Raw genomic sequence first — 15,578 nt, 5'->3', positions numbered from 1 at the left:
CCACACATTTCTGTGTCTAATCTTCCACATTGTTTGAGAAAGGGGTGTAGTCTTTACCAAAGCCTCTAATCTATCCATACTTATTTAGTGCCTACAATGCAGGGCTGTTGTGAGGACAAAATGGAGCAAGGAGCCATGCCTACCACCCTGATGTGCCTCACACTGAAAAGGGGTACAATCTAATCAGAGGAATGCTGCACTGGAAAGTGCATAATTTCTTACAGGGGTACAATCTTGCCTTCAAGAGAGCCAGTTTGGTGTAGTGGTTAGGAGCCAGTTTGGTGTAGTGGTTAGGAGTGCAGACTTCTAATCTGGCATGCCAGGTTCGATTCTGCACTCCCCCACATGCAACCAGCTGGGTGACCTTGGGCTCGCCACGGCACTGATAAAACTGTTCTGACCGAGTAGTAATATCAGGGCTCTCTCAGCCTCATCCACCTCACAGGGTGTCTGTTGTGGGGAGAGGAATGGGAAGGCGACTGTAAGCCGCTTTGAGCCTCCTTCGGGTAGGGGAAAGCGGCATATAAGAACCAACTCTTCTTCTTCTTCACAAGTCACTTAATTTGCAGCACTGTACATCAACAGCTGTGTGTAATGGAACCTTGCCATGTTACTCTGCACATTAAAAAAACAAGACTAACTAATTGAAACACATATTTCACGGCTACGAAACTTCCATTTGTTTTGTCTCTACCCCTTTTCCGACACCATTTTTGTATACTGTGTTAAATTCATTAGCATGTATATTGGTGCAATGATGCAAGTTATGCACTTATGCAAATTCAGCTTTATTCCAGCGACAAATAAATACATGAGACATTAAGCCCAAGCATTCATTCTAAGGCCCGGGACAATGAAGGGCACCATGGAAGAAAATTTTGGTGACTAGTTTTTGCAGCACTTCACAACATGGTTAATTAGACCAAGGAAGCCAAATACTTTTTGACCAACTTCTTTCCAGTTCTGACCTTTGTTCCACAGCCCGTGTATGATCTGTCCGGTCATCTGGTTCCATTTTAGATTACTCTGAAAAACAAAATGAAAATAGGCATTGAGCAATCTGGCATTCTGCGCATCTTCTGTTTAAAAATTAGTCTGGTTTCTTTTTTCTTATGCTATTGCCAGTGAGAATGTTGTTTCAATTAGCCAAGATAGGAATAATGCTCTGTCTCTTTACAAATCTGGAAACTGCTGCTTTATTGGCATTGGGAGAGCCACTTTGATAAATAACTTTTTCCTCTTTTTTATTTTACCCATTTTGATGGAAAAGGAAGCTGAAGAAGCCAGTTCATAATTCTGCAGTTTATCATGCAGTGATTTTCAGAATGCATTTGCAATCTTTCTTGTCACATATTCTGTTGTGGAATTCATAAATATGGGAAAGGTGATGCACAAGAGATCAAATGGACATTTAAAAAACAAATGATAATTCCTAGATAACTTCTGGGAAATGGGGCATTTACTCTGTGTGAACAGGCTAACATTCATTTTCCAGTTCCTGAAGAAATGAGTACCTAGTTCCTGATGACGGTGAGCATCCAGACTTTTAGGAAGTCATCTCAATCCATCAAGGAAGATCCACATACTCAACTGAGGTGGAGGGTAATCCATCTATTCATGATGAATACGACAGATGTACCTGATCAGGATGTGGGTGCACAATGCAATCCTAAGGATAGCCATAGTCCTCTAAACCCAATGGATTTAGACAGATGTAATTATGTCCTGTTTAGGGGTATGCAAAAAAAAATCAACAATGGTATTTTCAGGTTTGGGTATACTGAACCCTCCAAAATAGTTCAATACTCGCAGATCCCAAATCCTGATTTTTTTAAGGGTCTGTTATATGCTGTGGGGACCATTATAATCAATGGTCCTCGCATAGGATATAATAGAGAATCAATCCAGAGGTATCTGAAGTTTCTGAAATTTGCAGCATAGTTGTTGATGCCTCTCCTCCCCCAAGTTTCAAAATGATTGAATCAGAAGATTCAATTCTATGGTCCCCCAGAGAAGGTACTCCCATTCTCTATTGCTGTCGATGAAAGGGAGGGAAAGACAATTAAAGAGAAAACAGTCCCTTTAATGTCTTCTGCAAGTGGCATGTTCACTCCACAGTCATTTCAAGGGCTTTATCAGGAAGGTGTTTAAAGAGACTTCCTATTGGTTTTCAGTAACTGCAAGCTTAGTAAAACTCAGTGAGAAAGGTGGACTATAAATAAAAAGATAGAACTAAGGGTGTGCATTTAGTATATCCAAGCTGTAAAAACAGCCAAAAAATGCCTTATCAGTATTTTCCAGATATTATTTCAGCCGGAGATAAATTGGAGTATTTATTCAGCTATCCAAAATAGCCAAGACCAAAAAATCCCCCAAATAATTGGCCTTTTTCAAGGCTGCTGGATAGCTAAAGGTAAAAGGTCTTTAGGTCACTTCTTGTGGAAATGTATTCAAAGGTGAATGCTTTATCCTCCATATAGATTGATGTGAATCTGATAAGGAAATCAAAACAAGGTGCTTTAAGTGGACATCATCATAGCCTGAAGTACAGACACTGACAACATAAAGTGAGCCATTTCCAGGAAGCATGTTGCCTGTTTTCATCCAGTAAAATCTATCAACCCACTGATGGATTATCTGAATCAACAAAATTTGCTTAAGAAGGAAGTAAAAGCCCTTTCAGCTCTTTCACTTCATAAAAAAAATCACTTTCTTCAGGTACTATTAAGCTGCATGGGCGCATATACAGTTTTCAAGATATACAATTCAGTCATCCCCAAGTCAATTTTGGCTGGCTTGCTGCAACAATTTCACATCGCTGCTCCTATAGGGTTTAACTCGACGTTACTTTTTCAACAAGACGTTATGTATTCTAATAGCTCTCATTACCCTTAGTCAGACAGCAACAGCTGGGCCTGATTCAGATTGGAACTACCGCATGGGAGGAAAGGAAGCTTTCAATCCCAAACTGTTTTCCTGACCCTACATGGCTCCAGGATTTGGTTCTTGAGGACAAAGTCAGATGTTAAATGGGGAATTTTTAATGGTTAATATATTGTATTTGTATTAAAATATTGTGAACCGCCGCGAGCCGGTTTCCGAGAGCGGCGGTCATACAAATCAAATAAATAATAATAATAATAATAATAATAATAAAGTTGTATCACTAGAGCATTGAAACAACATGGGGGTGTCAGTCTCAGGTTCACAATGGAAGTCACGTTGCAGCAATAGCACAAAGTCAATTTCCTGCCAACATCTCCCTGCTGTTCCACTGAGCAGCAATGGGAGCAATGGGGCCTGGGATAGGAGGTCTTCCACTACAACAGGAGACTTGACCAGTTCACCCCAGAGGGACATTATGTGCTGTGTTGCAGGGCTCCTCCTTTCTTGACCACTGCTGGCTTCTGTTCTTCAGCCACAGCCAGCAGCCCCTGCTGTCCCGAACTCCACGCCAAGCCACCCAACTGGATGACTCCCAGCTGGCACTCACCCAAGCTCCTCCCCTTTGTTACCATAGCAACATCGCCATTTGCCATAGCTTAGAATCACAAATTAGCTGCTGAACAAACCAGCCAGCTTCCTCCTTGCTTCTGCCAGCTCATCTCAGGGATCCAGGCACAGAACAGGGTGAAGACAGATGTTACATGCACATAGGGTGGTCATCTTCCAGGTGGAGCCTGAAGATCGCTCAAGGTTACAACTGACCTCCAGGTAGCAGAGATCTCTGGAGAAAAATGGCTGCTCTGGAGGGTGGACTCTATGGCTTTATATCTCACTGAAATCCCTACTCTCTTCAATGCTCTGCTGGAGTGAGCAACTCAGCATTCCTGGACTTGGGGGGTGGGGCTACATCATTCAGAGTGTGTATAGATATTATCTCCTTGAATGGGATGCCCCTTTGTCTTGATCTGGGAGCTGTCCTCTGAACCTCTCCTCTCTGTCTTCTCTCTTCATGTGGCCTTCCTTGAAGACATGTCCCTGCAGCTCTCTCTTAAAGAAACAATGCCCTCATACTTTCACACACATGACGCTGGACAAGCTGTCTGTTATGTTTCTGCATTCAGTAGTCGCAATCCAACATTTCTTTGGTAATTCAGCTCTTTATTAACACCAACACCAACCAAATATGGAACAATAAAACACACAAACCCAATATACACTTTAGCCTTCCCATCAAACTACCTGATTGGCTCTTAATTGAGCCTTGCGATTGGCCTGTAAATGATACATTTCAATGGCCACAACAGACAAGTAGTTGTTGATTGGTTACATTGCAATCCCTGTATTAGAATGACTGCAAGCATTGTCCAATGTCCACATACTGCATCTACTTGAATAAATGTAAGTTCACCTCTTTTGCAAAATACTTCTTGGGAGATTTATTCCTTGCATTCAGTATCACACTTCTATATGACAAGTAAACTGCTATGTTAACCAAATGTTCCAATACTCTCACTTTCCCATGATTATCTTCAAAATATCCAGGAATTCGCCAATCCCAAATTGGCAACCTTACACACACACACCATTGCATTACCTACCCCACTTCCACACCCCCAGACCTTCTGATTCAGGATGCAGCTGTGTTCATGCTAAGGTTGCCAATTCTAGGTTCATTGGGGGTGGAGCCTGGGAGAGTTGGCCTTAGGGGGGGGAGGGACTTGGGTAGGGTGTGCCATCATGCAGAACACCTTCCAAAGCAGCTATTTTGTCCAGAAGTGGAATAAATGTTTTAAATGAGTAAGTGATTGATATAGTATGGAAATCCACTGTAATTCTGGGAAATCTCCTGCCTTTACATGAAGGTTGGCAACCCTAACATATGCTCTGTCTGGTGATTGTAAGGATGAGGCTAGACAGGCCTCGAGCATAGCTAGTTTATTCTCTCAAACACAGCTAAAAACACAAAATACAAACTTCACCCACTTCAGCCACACCCCCAAAACTACCATGGCTGAAGAGGACCAAAGAAGAAAGGGAAGGAGATTGTAAGCCGCTTTGAGCCTCCTTCGGGTAGAGAAAAGCGGCATATAAGAACCAACTCTTCTTCTTCTTCAAACAACCTCAGTTGAAAGGTACAATACTCTCCTGACCTACATATGGTAACAGTGAGTTACACACTAATGTGAATTTCTTTTTTAAAGAAAAATTATATGTATTTTAAGACCATACATGTGGAAAACTAGCAGCATTGAGTTGCTAAATGCAAAAAAGGCAACTGGTCTTTTTAATATTCCTGCTCTTCTCAGTTATGCATGAAAAGTCCAGGCTGTTTAAGTAGCAGCAGCAGAAACCCATTTGGTTTAAAGCAGCTGCCAATTGAAGCCGCAATGCAACTGCTATGTAATTACAGGGGTGTCATGGACTCAGTCACCACCACATCACAGATTATGTGGCGCTGCTCTTGAGGTCATGCTTTGCTTATCAATGATCCCTTTGAGTGGCATTCGTAATGCAAGTCTTAGCCAGCACTTGTCCCCCAGGAAATTTTTCATCAACGATAACAAACTAGGGTATTTTCATTCAAGGTGCTAAACTCTCGAGCGAAACTGTCTGGCACCGGAACGGAATTCACGTGGAACACCAAACTACGGCATATAAATGAGCCTTTGACTTCTGTACTCTTCCGTCTTTGTCCTGCCCGGCAGGCTCTGGTTTCTTCTTTTGAAGTGTGCCATTACTAACTACTGGCAAACTATGGTTTGAGCTTGCCCTCTAAACCACGGCTGGGAATTATAGCAAGTCGCGGTTTACAGTTCTGGTTTGGAGGGGAAAGGCAAACCATGGTTTTCTGTTACAGTTCTGGATCAGCGTTTTATTCAGGCACTGGCAAAAGAGATCTCCAGTTTTACAGATGCCCAGACTACAGATTTCAGTCCTATGGCAAAATTGGCTGGTTTGGAAAGTAGACTCTATGACATTATATCCATCTAGGGTCCTCCTTCCTCAGAGTCCATCCCCAAATCTCCATGAATTTCCCAACCCAGAGTTGCTGACCCTAATCTTCTGCCAGTGGTTGAAGACTCCCCACAGCTGCTGACTCCCGCTCCCCCTCCTCCTCCTGGCTTGTGCTTTAATTACTGTCATTGTTGCCTTGGTAGCCCCGGCAGGAAGGCCGGCTATAAATTTGGTAAATAAACAAATACCAAGGGAGGGGGGAATGTCTGAGCCCATTACCTAAGCTGATGCAGTATAAAGAGAGATGGTAAGAGCTGCACTTTGAAATGATTAATTAAATTAGCCAACAAAAAGCCCCTTTGCTGTTGCCAGGGACCGGAACGACAGCAAACCTGTAATATATGCAGAGTGGATTTTCACCTTTGAATGTGCATCTTTAGGTAAGTTTGATGCTGTTTCTGGACACTGTTAATGCGGAATGTACACGACAATCAGTTTTGTGTTACATTTGGATGTTAGCCAAAGCCAGTTTCAGTTTCAGCTCTGCGTGTCCTCACCATGGTCCAGATCCCGAATGGACATTGCAGAAGGGATGGGGCAGCTGCTGTTCTGGGTTTCTTCTTTCTCTCTTCCTACTAGCATCATTTTCCTGCCTGCTGCAGCCACTGCTGTGAGGCAGAATGCTGCTCCAGTGGTGCATGGAAACGATAACAGTGGTTTCACAAAAAGGGTTTATTTATCGAAGTAGTTTCACCTTGGGGTTTTTTTTTTTTTTGTATTAATCACCCCACATTCTGGTGAGTTTCATGGAAGAAATATTTGGGCCAACCCTGGAGCTGTGTCAGCGCTTTCTCTGTCTCTGTCTGTCTGACATGGCTAGAAGTACAAAGAATACCTGTGAGTTACCTTGCAATAAGAAAAGGAAGCTGGTGAGTCAGTGTGTTGCAGCCAAGCAGACCCCGGAGATCACCTGGGGCTTGAAGAATGGATTTTCTGCTTCAAAACTGCAACCTCCTGTGTCTCGCTTGGAGCCGATGCACAGTCGCCGTGGGCAAAGCAGCTCTCCAGACATTGTATAAAGCACTGGGGATCCATTCGGTACAATTCTCCCAACAATAGGTCAATAGTGCCCGTCCCTGAGAACACAATAAATACAATCGAGGCAGGAAGCAGGGAAACGTTTATGAATGTAAGAACAGAGTCTTAGTTTGATCTAACAACAAGGGTCAACTTTATTTATTTTATTCAGTATTCTAATCCACCCTTCCATAACAGAAGTGGCAGTCCTATAGAAACAGGGGCCTCAGACCATTTAGGACTTTCAAAAGCCTATAATCTTGTTTTTTTCTAAGGTCTTTTGGGGCTCCAGTCTAGCCCTTCTGCTGCACTAAGTGACGCTCTAGGAATTTGCTCAATCTCTATAATAAAGACCATAGTGATTGGGAGGTTTCTTAGGGAGTTGCTTTGTGCAGTTATGTCATTTCCCCCCATTTTTCTCCACTGTTCCTTTGAGTACTGACAACTGATGGGGAGTGCTGTGGGGTGTCTGCTTATAGTGGGGAATTGGCCACTCTACTGGTCCTAGTCCAGAATCAATATACCATGTCAAAAGAACCCTGTGTGGAGGCTCTCAGAGAGCTAAGATGAATGAAAAGCAAAAGGGAAAAGGAGATTTTGTTCTGATTGTCACTGTTTCTACTGGACTGTCAGATTCAGATTCCTTTGCAATTTATTCTGAGCCTCCTAAGCTATCCTGTGTGCATTTGGTATACCTGGCCTTGGCAGTATTGCAGATCATAAAAACTAGACAAGAGATGCAAGTCTTGGCTTAGGATCTGTATTTCCATACTTGGGAGCAAGGAGAAATTTGCCTCTGATGTTTTAGAAGTGGAGAATCAAATGTAATTGTTTGCCTGTCCTTTAAAGATAGCCTTCAAAGCACAGTATACTCACATGACAGCTCATCTGCAGAATCCCAGCTGTAATAAAAGCTTTCACCCATCAAATGTATTGAAGGAAGACACAAGAGGGTAGTGCTTAGAGATATCTGACAGTATGAAGCACGGGGATGGGAATAAGATGACATTTTCGTTATGCTATTCACTACTGCACCAAGATTTCTTTTCCAGTATTCATGATTCCATATCTCAACAGTCTATATTAGAAGTTGGTCATAACGTATATCATCTTTATGTACCTACTGTTGTGTCCTCTGTCTGGAAGGCCAATTTTTTCAACAACCCAATTAAAATTGTCGTAATTGTGGTACACTGATAAAGGATCATTTTTAGACAGACTGGAGTCACTATACTGGAACTTGGGCTTCGGGAGAAGATTTGATCCCTGGAAAGAATCAGGTTCAAATTCCCAGTTACCAGGAGAAGGTCACCCAGTGATCTTGAGTCAATTGTTTTCACTCAATCTAATTGATTTCATTGAGTTGTTGTGTGGATAAAATGGGGCAATGGAAATTCATACCTTGAGTTGCCTGGAAGAAAGGCACAACAAAATTGAAACAGGTTGATCTAATCTACAGTGTGCTAGCTGGGTGAAGTCAGTGCATGGCTTTAGGTTCCGTTTTGGCTTGCAAATAGCATTGCCAAGCTACAGGCGGTGGATGGAGATCTTCCATTATTACAACTAAAGGTAACAGAGATCAGTTCAACTGGAGAAAATGGCTACTTTAGAAGGTGAACTTTATGGCCAGTGAAGTCCCTCCCCTCTCCTCCCCAAACCCTGCCCTTCTCCCTCAGGCTCTACCCCATAAATCTCCAGCTATTCCCAACTGAGTCCTGGCAATCCTACTGGTGAAGTCTAATTTCTGGTCCCATATTACTTCATGGTCACCTGGGGATAATACCACTCAGTGACACCCCAAATATTAAGGGCCATTCCACAGCAGGATCTATGTGGCAAATTGGTTGCGGGACAAAAAAACGCCATTTTAAATTGTGTAATTCGTCGTTATGCATACCTGGCTTTGTAGTGGAATCCAGTTGCGTTTCTATCGTTTCCCACAGGTTTCCGGTCTCGGCAAAAATTGCTAGCCAGGAAGCGATATTGCCGAGCTCGTCCCGCCCCTGGCCGTCAAGCAGCCGATGGGCAGCCGTTATCGTGATCCTAAAAAGCCCCTTTCCCTTTAGGGAAACACACACACGTTGCAACGAATCTGCGTTGATTCGTTCAATGGAGAGACCCATCTAGCTAGCAGGTGGTGTTTGAGCTGCCGTTTAATCATTGCCACGCTCCCCCCCGAGAGAACCCCCCCCCGCACGGGCATGATTTTCGGCCGAAAATACAGTGAAACATAAAGGGAAAATAAACCAGCAAACGGGGCTGTGTGTTGTTTCATGCTTGGTGACTTAAAACAGCTCTGCAGCCAGGGAAGCCTCGCTGGGTAAACGAAGGCTCACCGGTGCATTGATCTCCGCTCGCTCGGAGAAAAAAAAAATGGCGATTGCTTCGCCGGAAGATCAGAGGAGAGAGCTAGGGGGAGGGACTTTGCAGAAACCGCAACAATGGTAACGCACAGAACTTTCTCGCTAGTGTTGCAGATTGGTTGCAGGAGTGTAGCACTTTCTGGAGGGTGAATCCACTTTTTGGGATTTCCCTGAAAGCGCTACAATGAAGCGCTTTTGGTGGATCGGTTTCAGGAGTGTTGCAGATTGTCAACGACATTGTGCATAACAGCAAAACAGTAGCGATTTCAATTTGTAACCATTGTGCTATTTTGGACGAGTGCAGAATGGCCCTAACAGTTTCTCTCTGAAGTCATTTAAATCCTATTGATTTTATTGGCATAATGTTCAACACTTTCTTAATTATTAAAAATAATTTAAACTTGCGTTTGTTCGTTCATTCATAAATTTAAAGAAATTTTAATGTTGCCATTCCAGAGGTTGGCTTGAGGTGGCTTGCAAAGAAGAACCGTACTATAAAACCAACAATATTATCAACACTGAAAAATAAACCAGTAAAAACCAAGCTAGGACCTAAACTCAACATGAAACAACCACTGGAACAACCTAAATATACTCCACTCCCATAAAATAGTACTTAAATGAGAAGTAGATTACAAAACAACAATGTGCAAACCCTTAGAGAGCCAGTTTGGTGTAATGGTTAGGAGTGCAGACTTCTAATCTGGCATGCTGGGTTCGATTCTGTGCTCCCCCACATGCAGCCAACTGGATGACCCTGGGGTCATCACGACCGTGATAAAGCCATCCTGACCGAGCAGTAATATCAGGGCTCTCTCAGCCTCACCTCCCTCACAGGGTGTCTGTTGTGGAGAGAGGAAAGGGAAGGCGAATGTAAGCTGCTTTGAGCCTCCTTCGGGTAGAGAAAAGCGGCATATAAGAACCAACTCTGGATTATGTCCTGAAATGACTTGCAGCCCGATCCTTTGAATATTTACTCAGAAGTAAGCCCCATAGAATTTGAGATCACTGTTATGCTATAAGAAAGTATAGGATTGAACCTTTATTGCCTGATATGTACATCTCAATTCTGCAAAAGCTTTTGTTGTTGTTAGGTGCGAAGTCGTGTCTGACCCATCGCGACCCCATGGACAATGATCCTCCGGGCCTTCCTGTCCTTTACCATTCCCAGGAGTCCATTTAAGTTTGCACCTACTGTTTCAGTGACTCCATCCAGCCACCTCATTCTCTGTCGTCCCCTTATTCTTTTGCCCTCGATCGCTCCCAGCATTAGGCTCTTCTCCAGGGAGTCCTTCCTTCTCATGAGGTGGCCAAAGTATTTGAGTTTCATCTTCAGGATCTGGCCTTCTAAGGAGCAGTCAGGGCTGATCTCCTCTAGGACTGACCGGTTTGTTCGCCTTGCAGTCCAAGGGACTCGCAAGAGTCTTCTCCATCACCGGAGTTCAAAAGCCTCAATTCTTTGACGCTCGGCCTTCCTTATGTTCCAACTTTCGCAGCCATACATTGCAACTGGGAATACCACAGCCTTGACTAAACACACTTTTGTTGGCAGGGTGATGTCTCTGCTTTTTAGGATGCTGTCTAGATTTGCCATAGCTTTCCTCCCCAGGAGCAAGCGTCTTTTAATTTCTTTGCTGCAGTCCCCATCCTGCAAAAGCTTACTTGGAATTAAATTCTGCTAAATTTAATTGAGTCTAGTCTGGGGTCAGTGTACAGAAGATCACAGCTGAATGGCCTGCTTTTCTCCAGAAGACGCTCCATTGACTGCACTAGGAATTATTGCTGAGTAAACAGACATGGGCTTGGGTTCTCAAGCAAAATTCTAGGGCAGGGGTAGTCAAACTGCGACCCTCCAGATGTCCATGGACCACAATTCCCAGGAGCCCCTGCCAGCGAATGCTGGCAGGGGGCTCCTGGAAATTGTAGTCCATGGACATCTGGAGGGCCGCAGTTTGACTACCCCTGTTCTAGAGAATACTTAACGAGAAGTAATTCCAATAGGAAAAAAAACAACAGCAGCAGCAGCAGCAGATCTTCCTTGTAAACAAGTTTGGTTTACACCACAAATCATCCTTGTCAGGAAAGATGAACAGCCAGTAGCATACAATTAGCAAATCATTACTTAGGTTATCCAGCAACATAGTCATAAAAGGAAAGAAATTATAATGCTGAAATGGCTGCTGATTCCTGTTGTGCTTGGTAAGACTTGGCATAGAAGAGAATTGAGAATGAGAATTTTGTTCGCATCATGCAGGGATGGTTTATGACATTACTGAGCTAAACCAATCCAGCAGTATTAACTTCTAGATATCTGAATTTACTTTTATGGCTGATCTGATAGAAGAAAGCCTATGTTAATTTGGGGGTGTGTGAAAAAAATATGCATAAACAGATAGCACTGCATAATTAAAAACATTCCATTGTAGGAAAATAACTGAAGGCTCCCAGCTCCCAGAATTGTAATAACGTTGCAGTTAAAACCAGCAACATGAACATGAACTTCTATGGCTCCCACTTGCTTTTGTTCTTGCCAGCAGGTGGCATCAGCACAGCCTCCTCTTGTCGGGGAAAGCCTCCAGGCCTTTGGAAGCGGAGGAAAGACAGCACGCTTGCAGGGGAAAGCCTTTATCACTCTCAAGAAGGTAAATTCTGTGGCTTGGGACCTGCTCATCACATGGATTTTTGATTCTAAACTGCTTCCTTCTTAAAGTTACCTTGAATTGGAAGGTAAATGGAAAAAATATGTTATAAATTACAATCTCTCTCTTTCTCTCTCATTCTCTCTGGGTGCAGTGGTCCCCAAGCCTTTTGATCACCAGGGACTGGTCAATGCTTGACAATTTTACTGAGGCCCGGGTGGGGGCAGTCTTTTGCCGAGGGACGTCGCCACCGCCACCTGAGCCCCTGCTTCCCTAGCTTTTCCACCGATGCCCCTGACTTCCCGCCGCCCGCTGGAGCCGCTGCCAGCAGCAGCTGAGCAGTGCCACGCCAAGGGGGAGCCCCAGCCTTGGCGGCCATCGGAGAGCACCAAAGGTGAGCCGGCGGCAGAGTGGCAGGGCAGCTCCCGAGGCAGCAGTAGGGGAGGAGGATGAGGAGAAGCCACGGCCCCGTACCGACTGATCCACGGACTGGTACCAGTCCCCAGACCGGGGGTTGGGGACAGCTCATTTCCACTATAACCCAATGGCATGTACAACTCCACCAGTATATCCTCATAACAGACTTATGAAATAGGCCATATGGAGCAGATGTGACTGGCCCAAGGTCAGCTAGCATGCTTCCAGGGCAGAATGGGGATTCAAATCCAGATCCTAGGTCAGGACTCTAAGCCAAATATGAACTCTGCTGGACCTACCACATCAATGTCGACATTAATCCCCCAAAAGGGACATTACATTTTAGCTTCAAAATTAGTCCTTTCTGTTACAATTGTGTGAAAACATCATTTGATAATCATTTTTTGGGATATATTGACATTTTTCCTGTGTTAGAAGTAAAAGAAAATGAATGGCTAGCCAAGCTGATTTTAATCCTTCGTTGTCTGAATAGGATTCAGACTGCCTTTCTATAAACTTGGAGCAGTTTTTCCCCAGCCTCACAGCCATATTGCATCACAAAGGGAGACTGTGACTCAGCAACAAAACACAAGCCGTGGCTGATATATTATCAATTAGTCTCAAGACTAAAGGAGATCATGAGCATTGAAGGCGGAGTTCTAAAAGATGTGACTGAATTTGAGCAGCTGATTATAAAACAAAAAAAAGATCATATAATACAAGATATATAATATTTTACTCCAGCTACAAACAGAAGATGAACAAGTGAAAAAGTGTATGATTAAGAGGATGCAAAACAAAGAACTGATATCTATGCAAAAATCAAAACAACTACAGGGAAAAGATATAATTAGACTCTAAGAGAAAATTGGTATAAAATTCCAAAAGAAAGCAAGTAAAAACAACAAAAAAGCAGGCAATGTCAAGACATAGATGGAAACATCTTAAATATGTGGTGGACTTGTTATAAAAGAGGAAATAAATACACTGAAAGATGCAGAATATATTAAAATTTAAATTCCAAATTGGAGCCAGGGGGCTATTATGCACTTACCAATTTTCACCAAAGTCAGTTCTCTGACCCTGTTAAATCACCCCCTTTTAAAATGTTTCTCCTTATGCCTGTGTACTGATACTGCATTTCCCCCCTTTCTACTGTAGTAGACAAAAGTCAACAATTATGCATTTGTGAGAGTTATTTTCAAATGGGAGGGGAACTTCCTCTGCTGTACTGGGAGTTCATTGGTAGGTTATGGTCAGCAACAATGTCACCTGACTGACACATGCTGCTGGCAGAGCCTCCTAAGAATTGTAGTCTGTGGGCTTTCCATTCAGCCATTGGTGTAAGACAGCACAGGGGAGGAGACAAAAGACAGGGTCACATTTCTGCATGTTAAAAAAGGTCATTGGAACTGCCTTAAAGGAAAAGTCATAGCAAAGCAAGGAAATGACATGGAAAAGTTGCTATGAGGAGTGAGTAAGATGAAGAATTAAAAATACAACAGTGGGGCTTGTGTTGGGAAAACGGTTCCTCGTGCAGAAACCAGAAAAATAACATGTTTTTTGCAGAGTATTTGCAAGGTTTCTCTAGTGCATAATACACCCAGGTGTTCTGCCTAACATAGTGACAGCAAAATGGAAGCTAGATGTCTGTCCACATGGGGGAACAAACTGGCTGAATATGCAGTAATAGCAAAATTAACAGCCTATTTTAGAAACAAGTCTATTATGAAAGTTGAGGAAAGATGGAGTGTGTATTATGTGTATTATGCTAGCAGGAGGCAAAGTAAGAAATTATCATGAAGAAATGTCTGGTGATGAAAACAGAAGTAGAATTAAAATCTGTTCCAAATGTAATATCCTGAATATAAATGGGTTCTCTATGTAAAATATATAATAGTCTATTACATTGTGATTAGTATCTATTAAAGATTCTAATGAATATGTAGAAGTGGTGAAAATCATGTTATGTTGAATATGCAGTAATAATGTAACTAGTGTAGTCAAAACGGATTCGTTATGAAGTTTGAAACTTAAAACTTAAATGATGAATACAATTGCATCCCATCAGAAATATGAATTATTGTTTTTTATGGATTATGGACAACCCTTTAAATATTTTGGGGATAAAAGGGAAATGAAGGGGATGAAAGGGAAATTATTCTCTGTGCTATACATAATGTATGACAAGATTTTTGTTGTTGTTAGTTGTGAAGTCGTGTCTGACCCATCGCGACCCCATGGACAATGATCCTCGAGGCCTTCCTGTCCTCTACCATTCCCCGGAGTCCATTTAAGCTCGCACCAACTGCTTTAGTGACTCCATCCAGCCACCTCATTCTCTGTTGTCCCCTTCTTCTTTTGCCCTCAATTGCTCCCAGCATTAGGCTTTTCTCCAGGGAGTCCTTCCTTCTCATGAAGTGGCCAAAATATCTGAGTTTCATCTTCAAGATCTGGCCTTCTAAAGAGCAGTCAGGGCTGATCTCCTGTAGGACTGACCAGTTTGTTTGCCTTGCAGTCCAAGGGACTCGCAAGAGTCTTCTCCAGCACCAGAGTTCAAAAGCCTCAATTCTTTGACGCTCGGCCTTCCTTATGGTCCAACTTTCACAGCCATACATTGCAACTGGGAAGACCATAGTCTTCAACAAAGGTATGCTATATAAGCCGCCTATTCCTTTTGTTTTTCTGTATCCTCACTGTTTTTCTAAAATAAATAAAGATATATTGAACAGTGGTTTATATTCAGCTTCCGGGACAGATGCTTTCTATCACATTTGGTGCAACATGCAATCCTAAGAATGTTTTCCTGGGAGTAACCTGTACCGAATAGACCTGAGTAGATCTGCATAGGGTAGCTGTCTAAACGGACTTGTATTTTTACAAACCACCATGTACAGATCTTGTAAGCATTGGCTACTCGGATTCCAATGTTTTTTCTCAAGAAACAAAAACAATGATGTGTTAAGATTCTGACGTGAATGACCCAGGATAGCCCAATCTCCTCAGAGTTTGGAAGCTAAATAGCATTGGCCCTATTTGGAAGGGAGACCACTGAGGATTACCAGGGCTGTGGCATGGAGGCAGGCAGTGCAAACCACCTCTGAACATCTCTTGCCTTAAGGGTTTGGCTGTCACTGGATGGGACTTTCCGCCCACCGCCATATATTTGAGAGCCAGCTCA

At 43.0% G+C, this 15,578-nt stretch overlaps 1 long non-coding RNA gene across 1 annotated transcript; it reads right to left on the bottom strand.

The window, feature by feature from the left end:
- Window positions 1–808: 808 nt before the first annotated feature.
- Window positions 809–13,552, bottom strand: LOC143839588 (uncharacterized). The gene is made up of 3 exons (XR_013231771.1): window positions 13,452–13,552; window positions 6,808–7,037; window positions 809–1,026 (listed from the first exon to the last, which is right to left on the bottom strand). It is a non-coding gene; the product is annotated as an uncharacterized LOC143839588 (long non-coding RNA).
- Window positions 13,553–15,578: the final 2,026 nt, after the last annotated feature.

Source organism: Paroedura picta, chromosome 6 (assembly GCF_049243985.1).
Source record: "Paroedura picta isolate Pp20150507F chromosome 6, Ppicta_v3.0, whole genome shotgun sequence".
In the NCBI taxonomy this organism is placed as follows: Eukaryota; Metazoa; Chordata; class Lepidosauria; order Squamata; family Gekkonidae; genus Paroedura; species Paroedura picta.
This window is presented reverse-complemented; position numbering and strand designations above follow the sequence as displayed.